At 39.7% G+C, this 14,302-nt stretch overlaps 1 protein-coding gene across 17 annotated transcripts in view; it reads right to left on the bottom strand.

The window, feature by feature from the left end:
- Positions 1-14,302, bottom strand: part of LOC105492120 (SRY-box transcription factor 5) — a 1,036,234-nt gene that overhangs the window by 869,709 nt on the left and 152,223 nt on the right. For 15 of the 17 annotated variants that reach the window (XM_071070598.1, XM_071070600.1, XM_011759036.3 and 12 more), the window contains exon 2: positions 11,075-11,156. The exons of the other annotated variants lie outside the window; for them this stretch is intronic. The gene's annotated coding sequence lies outside the window, so the exon portion shown is untranslated. The remainder of the gene's footprint in view (positions 1-11,074; positions 11,157-14,302) is intronic. 17 annotated transcript variants of the gene reach the window in all.

The raw sequence follows: 14,302 nt of genomic DNA, 5'->3' as shown, positions 1-14,302 counted from the left end.
CGTCCTTCATTGTACCCTGTGTCTTAGCTGGGCACGCTCCTGATTCCCTGCTATATCCAGACGGTCCATGTAAATAGTGTTTATGTTAAGGAAGTCATGTTCAGTGTGACTGGAGCACACAGAAACTGATGTTGTTGTCACTTTAGATTAAGCTCTTATTTTAGTAAAGGAGGCAATTGGAGCAGGCAGCTGAGTGGCCGAATGAAATATTCAGCTCATTTCATTTAGAGCTGCCCGGTTCCCATTGTTCATGCTGGCACGGCTGGTTAACCCTGTTGGTGCCGCATGGCAACAGCTCCCAGTAGCTCCTGCCTCCATGCACAGGCTTCCTCCAGCTGACCCTTTTTAAGTCGTCCATCAGCACACTTAGAATGAACCCAGTGAATCTTGCAGGACAAGTTAAACCCCTGGATGTGTCTTTGCAATCTCCTATTTTTGCACCCAAAATGGATGTGTTAAAAAAAGTGTTCACCGTGCGTAGAGTAGGCCTAAATCACCAGGTACAGCTGGAAGACTGGTGAGCACCAACATGCTCAGAACAGAGTGTGTTTGTGGTGACTGCGAAAATGCAAAATGTGTCTGCCAGAGGGAGATGTTTGGCTGAATTCCTTGAAATATTTTAAGTACTGCTCTCTAACAAGGCGTTGGTTAAAACACAAGTTGAAGGCCATGATCCCATAACAAACATGCTGAAGAATACTAATTACATCCATTTATATTTGAAACTTACTATTTGTAAAGACTTACATATAGAGAGTTGTATTAGTACTCTGCTACCTTCCAAGAAGTACCACTGCATCCTGCTCACTTTTGAGAATTTGAGGTGCCTGTTCAGAGACTCTCCGACCATTCTAACATGATCATCTAGTAATACCAGAAAACGTCTTCTGACTTCCAAGGCTTGCTTTCATTCTTTTTCTTTTTTCCTTTCTGCCTCCCTTTTTTTTCCTTTTTTGACAAGTCAAACCAGAAAAGGTGATTGAGGGAAATGAAAAAGTAAATATTATTTCCATATATCAAATCCCTAGTTAAATGAAAGACTGGACAGTTTCTCAACCATCAGAAAATGCTTTGTAGCATAAGATCTTACCGCGTCAAGATGCTGAGAAAGTAGAAATTCTTCTTTACAATTTACAGATAGTATTTAATGTCCACAGAAAGCACCAGTCATCACTGGGCAATAATAACTATTTGTTATTATGGAGATGCACTCAACTCCAAACATAATGATAAGTACATGCCAGGCGAAAAGTGACCCTTACACCTTTATAGTGTCTAAATATTTAGTATTTATTCTGTGGATATATGTATTGTAGAGGGGCCAAAGTTTATACAGTTTTAGAAAGAGAAGACAAATTACAAATTTAACACAAAAATGAATATTCATTTGCCATGAAAAAAAACTCAACAAACTTTAAAATGTCAAGAAGGGTCCCAAACATCACAAATCCAGAAAAAAAATATATTCATATTATCTCCCTGACCACAACTCTTTAATGCTTTTTCCCCTACAGTTATGAGCTGCATACTCTTTGCATCTTCCTAAATATTATTATTATTTATTTATTTATTTATTTATTTATTTTTTGAGACGGAGTCTCGCTCTGTCGCCCAGGCTGGAGTGCAGTGGCGCGATCCTGGCTCCCTGCAAGCTCCACCTTCCGAGTTCACGCCATTCTCCTGCCTCAGCCTCCCGAGTAGCTGGGACTACAGGCACCCACGACACGCCCAGCTAATTTTTTTGTATTTTTAGCAGAGACGGGGTTTCACCGTATTAGCCAGGATGGTCTCGATCTCCTGACCTCACGATTCGCCCATCTCAGCCTCCCAAAGTGCTGGGATTACAGGCATGAGCCACCATGCCTGGTCAAATATTATTTTTTACAGAGAGAATAATCATTCATTCTTTCATCTGGAATGTTTCATCAAAATTTGTTTTTAGGCCAGGTGCAGTGGCTCATGTCTGTAATCCCAACCCTTTGGGAGGCCAAGGCAAGAGTATCACCTGAGCCGAGAGTTTGAGACAAGCCTGAGCAACATACCAAAATCCTCATCTCTACGAAAATTTAAAAAACAATTAACCAGGTGTGGTGTGTGCCTGTGGTCCCAGCTACTCGAGAGGCTGAGGTGGGAGGGATCACTTGAGCCCAGGAGGTTGAAGCTACAGTGAACCTGGTTTGCACCACTGCACTCCAGCCTGAAAGACAGAGACCCTGTCCCCCCTCCAAAAAAATTGCTTTTATTTATCACTGAGATTCAGAAAACATGCAACTATACACACAGAGTCGTACTTTTGTTTGTATTACTGCTACAGGTTTGTGCCCTAAAAACAAAGGAATACTGAGAAAAAGAAATCTATCAAAAAAGAAAAAACAATGCATTAATAGTAGTATAAACTGCATTAGTCATTAAATTCCTGACAGGAGAGAACTTCTATTTTGACTATGCATTGATAAACCCACATCCTCTGCTATTATTGCACATCTAATAACAGGAAGGGTTTTACAGAGAGTAGCTTCTGTCTCAGTGTATTTCAAACCTAGTTTCACTCCCATGACCCATGAGCATGCATGAGATACCAGTGCTGTGGACACGTGCACAGGGCAACATGACCTCGGGCTCCACACCTGTGTGTCAGAATGCTCCAGGGAGTTGCCAAGGAGGGCAGTTATCAACAGCTTCAGTATACATGGAAGTGTTTACAAACAACCAAAATAGAACCCACTTAATTTTAGACCACAGCATTCCCTGTTTGATTCTCCGTTTGTTGGACCCTCATCAAAAATAGCCATGGTCTTTCCAGTAACACCCCAAGACACGATAGTAAAGGAAGGGCAGTCAAAGTCGAAGCACTGGTCTTAAATGACTGCAGCTAAAATAGCTTTCTTTTCAAATTTTACAAACAAACAAACAAACAAAAAAAAACATGTGAGCATCTGAGCACACTGCCTAGAGTGTCTCCCCATATCTGGGAAAGGACCCATAGGAGTGAAGAACCCTGAGGCTTAGTTTCACCTCTGCTAAAACAACTCATTTCTTCTCTGGTTGAACAAACTTTAAAAAACCAATACATATCAGATATTTGTCAACAACTGTGATTATAAAGATATACTAAAGGAATTTTATTTCAAGACACAGGGAGTCCAGTAGATACTTAACAATAATTAATTTCATGAAAAATATAAAAGAAAGTATTTAGAGCAAATTCTGTTCTTGGAATAAAACCGTGAGTGCAAATTTTCTAGAAACACAAAGACCTTTCCATGGCAAAAGTATAATGAAAATGTAGAATTAAACAAATGAATACATAGTCATATATTTCAGTAGCTAAAAAAACAATTGTTGAGAAGAACACACATATGGAAATATTAATAAATAAGGAAACAATTCCAAAATTTAATTTTCACAAGATTTTCTCTTGTGCTGACTCCCAGCAACATACAAGTTGCAATCTAATAACATATTATCTCTAAAATATATGTAACATATATTTGTTGAACATATAAGTATAGTACATTTCTCCATTCAACATAATACCAAATCAAAATATTCTATGTGCTGGTAATGTAAGGAAAGTTTGCTATATTATCTACAATAAGGTTTTCATATTAAGCTCATTCTACCTTAATTATCTTTGATTATGCCTTAGAAATATACCCATTAAAAGATAAAACATAAACTTTCAATCTGACCATTAGCCTTAGGAAATCCAGTCTATAATTCAGCATATTCATGATAGTAGCTAAAGTAACTCAAGTTTTAATAGACATCTCAAGCCATTCATTAAGACTTTAAAGGAAAAATTGGTCTTAAATTTAGAAGTCAAATTTTAGTTGAAACTTTCAAGATAGATGGCCCAATCTCTGAAGTGGGTGAAATAACTAAAAAGGGAGTTGTGTTTAAATTTTTTCATAACCTTCCATTTTGTCTCTTTTCTTCCTTCTTCTTTTCATTCTTGACACCCAAGGAACTGAGTGGCCTTGCCACAAGAAGCATTAGCAAATGAAATGATTTATAAAAAATATTTCAAGACAATAAGTTTGTGAGGAGGGTGGGGGAAGAATTTAGACTTTTAGGAAAGTTGCTGAGCAACAGCAATGTTAAAGCAAAAGCACAAAGCCCGAAAAGTTAGCAGAAAAAGAAATTAATAGCCAGTACCAAGTCACAGTTGACTCAAAGTCAGCAACAGGGAATATTCAAAATCATTCCAAAGCATGCATTAACAGATCAAATTTAGACCTACTAAGTCTGGTTTCCTGTTTCTCTTCCCAAGTCTCTATCTAAATAGTCAAAATGCTTCAGTGTCATGGTGCTGCTGCCTCAGGTAGACTCCCAAATTCCATTAGCAATGAAGAATAACCACCCCCTCCAAGCTCCACACACATACTTCTCTGAGTTCGCAAATTGTAGATACCAAATAGGTTCAAATAAAGTATGTGACAGAACTGAAACACTATCAAACAAAATATGTTAACAAAGCCTAATAGGCAAATGCCTTCATAAATGTCAGGGTCTAAAATAAGTGTTGGCACAGTATGGCCTGTGGTCCAAATCTGGCTCACTCCTGTGAAATAAAAATGGAGATTTTAACAGATGAGCACTGACAATCAATTTGGTGACAGAGACATTAACTTTGAACTCCCAATTAAGCAAAATGTCCCCTCTCCAAAACCTGACTTATAGTATAAAGAATGTACTTTGTTGGCCAGGCACGATGGCTCATGCTTGTAATCCCAGCACCTTGGGTGAAACCCCGTCTCTAATAAAAATACAAAAATTAGCCAGTCCTGGTGGTGTGTGCCTATAATCCCAGCTACTCGGGAGGCTGAGGAAGGAGAATTGCTTGAACCTGGGAAGAGGAGGTTGCAGTGACCCGAGATTGTGCCAACGCACTCCAGCCTGGGCGACAGAGCAAGACTCTGTCTCAGAAAAAAAAAAAAGTACTTCATTATGACTATTATATTTTGAACTATGTCCATTAAAAATTTGTACTGGCCAGGTTTGGTGACTCGCACCTGTAATCCCAGAGCTTTGGGAGGTCAAGGCAGGAGGATCACTTGAGGCCAGGAGTTTGAAACCAGCCTGGGCAACATAGCAAGACCTCGTCTCTACAAAACATAAAAAAAATTAACTGGGCATGGTGGCACATGCCTGTAGTCCCAGCTCCTTGGGAGACTGAGGCAAGAGGATGAATTCTGCCCAGGAGTTGGAAGCTGCAGTGAGCTTCACTTGCGCCACTTCGCTCCAGCCTGGATGACAGAGCCAGACCCTATCTTAAAAAAAAAAAAAAAAAAAAAAAAATGTGCAAAATATTTTTTTCACTTAAAGTACTTACTTATTATCCTCAGTTTTGCCTCCTAGCCTACAAAGCCTAAAATATTTACTCTCTAGCCCTTTTCAAAAAAAGTTTGCCAACATCTAGTCTAAATCTGATCTGCAAAACTGTTTCAGCCTCACCTATTTCTAGCGCTTTTATGATCTATGCATGTATGTATGTATTTAGAATGTATAACATAACTACTCATATAAAGGATTTACAACTACCTCCTAATGCTCCCTAAATCACTACCAGGAAAAGAGTACAGTAACTACCCCCTGAAAATAGATTCCTAGAGAGAGTTTGCAATAATGGATGGTATTTATCTCACTTCAGAGTAAAATGAGAAGTAGGTGCCATTTTTACCCAGTAATTTAGCTTGAAAAAATTAAAATTATAATGCCCAATGCTAGTGGGAGTATGGGCAAGAAAATCCATTTCTACATTAACTGCAGCAGTGTTAAATAGCACAATTTACCTGGAAAGCAATTTGGTAATAGATAACAAAATCCATTAAAATATTTACACACTTTGACATAGTAAATCTACCTCTGTAAATCCAGAAATATGAAAACACACACATAAAGATGTTCAATAAAATGTTATTTACAATTGTGACCTGTCCCTACCACTTTTTTCCCCTATTAATGGTCTTAAGATAAATATTGGTACAATCCTTTTCCTCACATCAACATAGCCATTAATTCCTCTGCCTGCATTTTTCTTATCGTTTTCTTCTTCACCTCTGCAGCTACTCTCCTGTTTTAAGAACTTGTCATGTCTCTTCTGGATATCACCTTGGGACTGCATCTACATTTGTGAGGTCCTAAAGCTTATACAATTTAGGGGCCCTTTTAAAGAGAAAGAATGCAAAATTGTGAATGCAAAACGTGTGTGGGCACTTCGATGTCACCTAACATTAATGGAAACATAACGGAGGGGTAGCAGTATAAAAAAAGAAAGCATGAGTTTTTAACTGGTTGAACTTAGAAATTTGTACTTTTGCAACATCTATAAAAACATATGGCTGTGGAAACACATTTTAGGGTCCCTACTAAAATACTGCTAGGAACCCATGCAAGCTTCATTTATGTAAGCTTTATTTCAGCTTCTTGGTTTATCTGGCTCCTTATCAATCTCTTAGCTCCTAAAGCTTGTAACTTCTAATCCATCTATCCAATCATAATGCTGAAGGTTAATTTTTCTAAAATGATATTCTAAACATACTCTTCCCCTACGAGAAAACCTTTCTTGCCGATAGGATAACAGGCACAAATCTTCCCATGATATCACTCCCACCTACTCCAATCTCATTCTCTGTTATTCTAGACATGCTGCATTATTTGCAGTTCCTTGTAATATTATTCCCATCCTCTCATACCTGAGCAGATGTTCTTTCTTCCCTGGAACTGAAATGTATTTTCTCCTCTTTTCTGGCTAAAGCATTTCTGAGCAAGTTTCTATTTCAACTTACCTTGTGAAGCTTTCCCAGAGCTAACAATAGAGTTGATAGCAACCTCTTTGGCCACTATCCCTGAGTATTGCACTTACTCCCTATTGTAAAGACTCATTCACTGTTTGTTTCCCCTGATAAATCAAAAGCTCCTTAAGGGCGGAAACCTTGTCTTAACTATCTTTATTCCCTAAGCACCTGCACTGAGTAGGTGCTCAGTAATGCTCAGTTGAATGAATGAACAAAAAAGGAGGAGAAGCAAATATACCAAAAAGCTAGTTTTGTTGCTTTCAGTTCTTATACTGTGAGCATTTTTTCACTCTTATTTTAAAATATTTGTGTGCAGCTGTATTTGTTTTATAATGGGAAATTCAATTTACAATAAAATATTTCTTTGAGCTTGACTCTAATTTTCATTAGCTCTCCTACCCAATTCTCCTAAAACCCTGCACACCTGTGCCAAGCTTATTTACATGGCCAACAGTCTACTTTACTTAAAATCACGGTTAGATCCCTGTACACAATTAGCTAAATAAATATCATTAGTGCTGCTTCATTAAAGTGTATTTTTCTTAAGCATTTCTCAATACACATATTTCTCAGTAAGTAAGCACCTATTAGAATTTTGGCAAGAAAAATCTTATCATGGACTTGTTTCTGTAGGTATATACTTCAGGTCTTAACTGAAAGGAATAATAAAAGAATTTTGCCATCTGGAATAAAATAAGTGACAAATACTACAAGACCCAAATTATGTTCATATGCATAAAGCCATGTTTCCAAATCACTATAACAATTCCTATCTCCCACCTAGGAGGCACTAAAGAATTGTTTTTAAAAGGAAAATATCAAAACAATCCGATAATTCTCCTAAATATAATCCCCATTGAAGTTGAACATATTTTATCCTTTTTTAGCTAAGCTATCATTATCATTATCCAGTAAATGCCTGCAGGAACTTTATAGCTAACAGTTTACCCTTTTCCTTTGCATGATTTAAATATGTTGTTTTATTACACATTGTTTAAATATACCCTACGTGAAGCCGACCACACACACACACGCACACACACACACAGCATATTTAGATAGGAATATAGGTCAAAAGCACCAAAAAATGCAAACCACAAGTCATATGAATAACACCACCAAACTCAAGTTGACACTATTTTAGTAGCTTCAGAAACATTTGAACCCTGGCATAATTTACACCTTGAATTCAGGCAGAAACTCACTTTCTAGCCAATGGTATGATGGTGTTAGATTGGACCTCTCTACAGACAGTTGCCTTTTTCCCCTTTGTGCAAGGCTTGCTGTTCTGAGTTCATGTGATGGCACCACCTGATGTCTAAGAGCTTTTTCCTAGAGGGGTCCATGCTTCTGCTAGCCTGGTTTGATTGTTTAAAAGAAAGCCAGCATTCTCCTTGTTGCATAATCCTGCGTGTAAGAGCTGAGATGAAGTGTAGGACAGCAGAAACAATGCGAGCTACAGAGTCACACAGTCCTGGAGAGGAACTGCTGCATGGGCACTTCGAGGTCTGTGTGACTTTGAAGTAATTGGCTCCTTTGAACCCTGGTGTTATGGGGCGCATTGCCCCTTCCCCCCAAATTCATACGTGGAAGCCCTAACCCCAGGATCTCAGAATGTGACCTTATTTGGAAATACGGTCTTTGTGGATGTAATTAGTTAAGATGAGGTCATTCTTGTGGGCCCTAATCCAATATAACTGGTGTCCTTATAAAAAGGGGAAATTTGGACATAGAGACAAATGTGCATAGGAGAAAAATAATATAAAGAGCTACAGAAAGAAGACAGTCATCTACAAGCCAAAAAGAAGGGCCCAGACCAGATTCTTCCCCTGCAGCCCTCAGAAGGAACCTATCCTTCTGTCAGCCTTGATTTCTGATTTCTATCCTCTGGAACTGTGGGACGATCAGTTTCTCTTGTTTGTCACCCTGTTTGTGGTACTTTGCTATGGAAGCTCTAGCAAACTAACACATCTGGTTTCCTCAAATGTCAAATCCTTAATGTAAATTAGGCGGTGCCATTACAAGGATAAAAAAATCACATGGTAGGTGCTGGAAAGAAGGCAGGTAATATATTTTATCATGGAGGGGTATACTATTTGAAGTATTTTATCTTATTTCCTTGAATCTTGCTTCTTTCCCCAGTCAGTCAGCCAAGTAGCTATACTCTTCACTCACAGTGTTAGAAAAGTGTTGGCAAGGCAGGGAACACAGGAGACTGGGGGGTGTCAGTTAATAAATTGGGAAGTTCAAAAGCCTAATGCCCCCTAGGAAATTGGAATGATTCCCGCCCATAGAAAACAGGATCAGAAGAGACCTTCCTACATATAAACTAAGCTAAGAGCGGATGTAGACCCCTGTGAGTACAAAATAAGGTAGCTAAGGCATGTGTGTACATCAGTGGATCCAGGAGCAAGATGGAAGTGGCTGGTTTCACCCTATTCCCACACCACCCTGATCCCAGGTCCCACTGCCTCGACTCTCCCTAGTGGGAGCAGAATGACAGACTGGGAGATCCAACTGAGGCACCTTCCTGAAACAAGGATGAAATTCCAGCGTAAATGACCAGGTCAAAATCCAGATTTTAAAAGAAACTGAGAACTATGGATGGCTCTAAAACCTAACAGGAAGTTATAAAGGATCAACAGAAGGGAGATGAGGGGAAGAGGCTTCAAGAGGCTATTGGATAGAGCTGCTGCCAATGCCAAGCCCCACCTTCCCCCCAAGAGAGAGGGACAGAAAGGGCTACTTTTTCCACAGCTCTTTCCAGAGGCTTCAGAGGAAATCTTTAGTGGGCCTGGATGTATTCCCTGGAGTTTGGGAGACCCCATGGACCGCAGCCTGGCTCCCACCCTGAAAATCCAGAGGACAACAGACCTGGGCTGTGCCCGCAGCCTCTCCCGCCCCTGAAGGTTCATAAGAGGCATGTTTTCCTGGAGCAGGTGTGGGCCAGGTGTGAGAGAGCCAGCCTGAAGCCCAAGGAGACCACCGGCGGCATTCACGAGACACCAAATCAGAGGCCAGAGGGAACAGACTATCTGAAACCAGGTGCTGAGTGGGGAGTAGGGTGCTAAAGGAGAAGCCCTGCCCAAGTCAGAAGAATTGAAGCTGAGTGGGTCCATCGGAGGGGCCATGAAAGTCTCCCAAAAGTGACCAACTGAGAGTCAGTGTTAAGCAGCTTCCTGGCCCAGAAAACACAAAGCCAGCTTAACATAACATCCGTTCAAGTGAGAAAAATCCCTGAGCTACTTTTCCCCTCTTCTTTCCCATGCTCCAACCCCTGAGAGTTCAGCAACAGCAACTAGGAAGTTAGGAGGTGACAGGTGAAGAGAGAAAAAAATGACAGACCTTTTCCCACTGCAGTAGTCCAACTCAAAAACGGGCCCCAGGTCGGGGAGGGCAGATCATCTGATATTAAATTGACTTTGAAGCTATGATTATGGTGTGATATTGGACATAATCATTTCTGAATGGAGATTATTTCTGTAACTTAAAATGTCCAGAGGAACTTTATTTTAAATCTAAGAGTGAACTTACAAAGTATGGAGTCTGTCTGAGACCTAAATTTCACCGGAAGCAAGAGAATACGTGCCACCCTTCTCCAATGCATTTCAAAGAAACAGAAGGAAATGAAAAAAATAAATTGTGTTTTGATTGATTTCCTAAGTTGTGCTTGTTCAAAATACGATTAAAGAAAGAAACCCCAAATATGTTGTGGGGAGACACGGGCGATAGGCAAAAAAGTTTATTTCTTGCGTATAGTCTGAACTTCAGAAACAGCTCGGTAGTACACCCAGGACTTGAGTGGCCTTGCAAAGGATTTCGTGCCATAGCATAACACAGGAGCCACTGAATAAGAGCAGCAATACAAAAAGAAAAAAGAAAGGGGGGGGTGGTGGGGGAGCTTTTTAATCCTAAAGAGTTTCCTCTGGGCCTGCAGCAGTGATAGCATGCCCCTATGTGCCCAAGAAGTATCTAGAAGAAACTAAGAGAAAGAGAACAGAAGATCCTCGAGGATAGATTGAGGTGTGCCTCAGCAGCGGTCCGCAAGTACTGACAAGAGATGGTAAGACAGACATGACTAATGGAGAGATGACAGCCAAGAATTGCGATCCACCCCTCGAGAACTTGGCATCTCATAGCCTTATCCAGAACTTCAGTGCAACCTCAGGCTGCTGTCATGGTCAAGCAGAGGGTCCGAACGGCATTTACTTTCAGGTTAGCTATGGAAGAATAAAGAAAGTTACATTTCTTGCACCCACAGACAAGAGACCCACCTGCCACATTGGGGGAGGCTTGTCCAAAACTTCTGAGGATCCTCCTGGAGTATGTCTCTACACCTTGGACCGGTTAAAACGCCTAGAAGAGAATTAGAGCCCAGTCATTTAGAGGCAGATTCACCGTGTACAGAGATGGGGTTGACTGTCTGAAGTCTTGGCTGTTTTAAGAAATATCACTGGATTGCAATAAGCTGAGTGTGACAGAATACAGAATATATGCTACTACGGAAGCCTTAAAATCTTAAAATTCCAACCATATAGCTATGGAGTGATCAGCAGAAGGAATGGAAATAGAGTGAATTTGCCTGTTTCATTTACTTTTGAAATAAAACATTCCGAATCCAGAGGAAATATAGTAGGGAATTTCGAGGTTTCTATCCAAGACTTGGAATTTTTTAAAGCATTCAAACTGTTTCTGATGAGAGAAGAAAAATAAACCCAGGTCAGGGAATCAATCGTGACAGGAATGGTAGTGTAGACAGATTGTTCAAGGAAAAACCTTTCTGATAAGGTGACATTTGAGCAGAGATCTCGATGAAGTGAATGAGCAGGCCAGAGAAAGGAATGTTCCAGACGAGGAAATAGAAAGTACAAAGGCCCTGTGGTGAGAGCTTGCTAAGCGTGTCCAGGAACAGCAAAAAAGCCTCCGCGGCTGCCATATGATTATCTGAGGGCAGAAAGCGGGGACATGAAATGCTTTCCCATGGAAAGCACCAGAAAATGCTTTCAGATTTTTAATCTAGAGGCCTTTAGAGGAAATTTTGTGTGTTTTTAATTAAACATTTTAGTTTGAAATAATTGTAGATCCACATGCAGTTACAAAACACATACACACACACACACACACACACACACACACACAGAGAGAGAGAGAGAGAGATCCCATGTAGCCTTTACCCAGTTCCCTCATTGGTAACAGCTTGCAAAACTATATTACATTATCACAACCACGATACTGACACTGACAGAGTCAAGATACAGAACATTTCCATCACCACAAAAATCCCTCAGGATGCCTTTTATAGCCACACTTGTTTCCGCTCCACCCCACTCCTCCTTAACCCCTGGAAACCACTGATCTATTTACAGTTTCTATAATTTCTTCACTTCAAAAATGTTATATAAATGAAATCATACACTCAACAGAACCTTCTAAAGATTCATCCAGGTTCATGTGTGTATCAATAGTTTATTTTTGGTGCTGAATAGTGTTCTATAGTATGGATTGTTTAATCATTTATTGAAGGACACTGAGTTGTTTCAAGTTTGAGATTAATGCACGCCAGTTGGAATGGCAATTATTAAAAAGTTAGGAAACAACAGATGCTGGTGAGGCTGGGGAGAAATAAGAATGCTTTTACACTGTTGGTGAGAATGTAAATTAATTCAACCATTGTGGAAGACAGTATGGCGATTCCTTGAGAATCTAGAACCAGAAATACCATTTGACCCAGCAATCCCATTACTGGGTGTATACCCAAAGGATTATAAATCATTCTACTATAAAGACACATGCACACGAATGTTTATTGCAGCACTATTTACAATAGCAAAGACATGGAACCAACCCAAATGCCCATCAATGTTAGACTGGATAAAGAAAATATGGTACATACACAACATGGAATACTATGCAGCCATAAAAAGGAATGAGATAATGTCCTCTGCAGCGGCATGGATGAAGCTGAAAGCCATCATCGTCAGCAAACTAACACAGGAACAGAAAACCATACACCACATGTTCTCACTCATAGGTGGGAGTTGAACATTGAGAACACATGAACACAGAGAGGGGAACAACACACACCACCAGAAACTGTTGTGAGGTGGGGTGTGAGGGGAGGGAATTTAGAGGACAGGTCAATAAGTGGAGCAAACCACCACGGCACACGTATACCTATGTAACAAACCAGCACATTCTGCACGTGTTTCCCTTTTCTTTAGAAGAAATAAGAAATTGTTTTTGAAGTTTGAGATTATTATGAATAAAGCCATAAACGTTTATATACAGGTTTCTGTGTGAACATGTTTTCTTTTCTCTGAGATAAATGTCCAGGTGTGCATTGCTAGGTTATATACGGCAGATGAATGTGGTTTTTTTCTCCCCAAAATCTACCAAACTGTCTTGCAGAATTTTACATCCCCACCAACAATGTCTGAATGAGTCAGTTTCTGTACATCCTTGTCAGCATTTGATACTGTCACTATTTTTTATTTTGGCCTTTCTGCATTTGTCATTGGTTAATGATGTTGAACATCTTTTCATGTGCTTAGTTGCTATCTGTATATCTTCTCCCAAGAAATGTTTCTTCAGGTATTTTGTCCATTTTCTAATTGGATGTTTCTGCTTTATTATAGAGTTTTGAGAGTTTATATTCTCGATACTAGTACTTTGTCAGATATATGGTTTGCAAACACTTTTATTCCAATCTGTAGTTTGTCTTTTCATCCTCTCAATAGGATCTTTCACATAGCAACATTTTTTTTTTTAAACAGGGTCTCACTCTGTTGCCCAGGTTGGAATGCAGTGGCACAATCAAGGCTCACTGCAGCCTCAACCTCCTAGACTCTGGTGATCCTCCCACCTCAGCCTCCCACATAGCTGGGACTACAGGCACATGCCACCATGTCTGGCTAATTTTTTTGTATTTTTTGTAGAGAAGGAGTTTTGCCATGTTGACCAGGCTGGTCTCCAACTCCTGAGTTCCATTGATCTGCCTGCCTCGGCCTCCCAAAGTTCTGGGATTGCAGGTTTGTGCCACAGTACCTGGCCTGAAATAGCAAAAATGTTCACTTTAATGAAGTCCAGTTTATCACCTTTTCCTCCAGCTTTTGGTATAAAATCTAAAAATGCTTTGTCTAGCCCTAGACCCTGAAGATTTTCTTTTTGCCCCTAGAAGTAGTATAGTTTTGAGTTTCACATTTAAGTCTGTGGTCTATTTTGAGTTACTTTTTGTATAAGTTAAAAGACTTAGGTCAAGGGGTTTTGTTTGTTTGGCCTATGAATGTCCAAATTGCTCCAAGAATGAACTGTTGAAAAGGTGTTTTTTCTGTTGAATTGCTTTTGCACTTTTGTCAAAAATTGGTTTGATATGTTGTGAGTCAATTTCTGGCTTCTCTGTTTATATCATAATGGCTTCCTCCATTGATATAAGTGTTTATCCCTCTGCAAATTTCACAGAGTGTTGATTATTACAGTTATATAATAAACTTAGGAATTGGGTA

Source organism: Macaca nemestrina, chromosome 10 (assembly GCF_043159975.1).
Source record: "Macaca nemestrina isolate mMacNem1 chromosome 10, mMacNem.hap1, whole genome shotgun sequence".
NCBI classification, from domain to species: Eukaryota; Metazoa; Chordata; class Mammalia; order Primates; family Cercopithecidae; genus Macaca; species Macaca nemestrina.
Note: the sequence above shows the minus strand (reverse complement) of the source record. Positions and strands in the feature narration are given on the sequence as shown.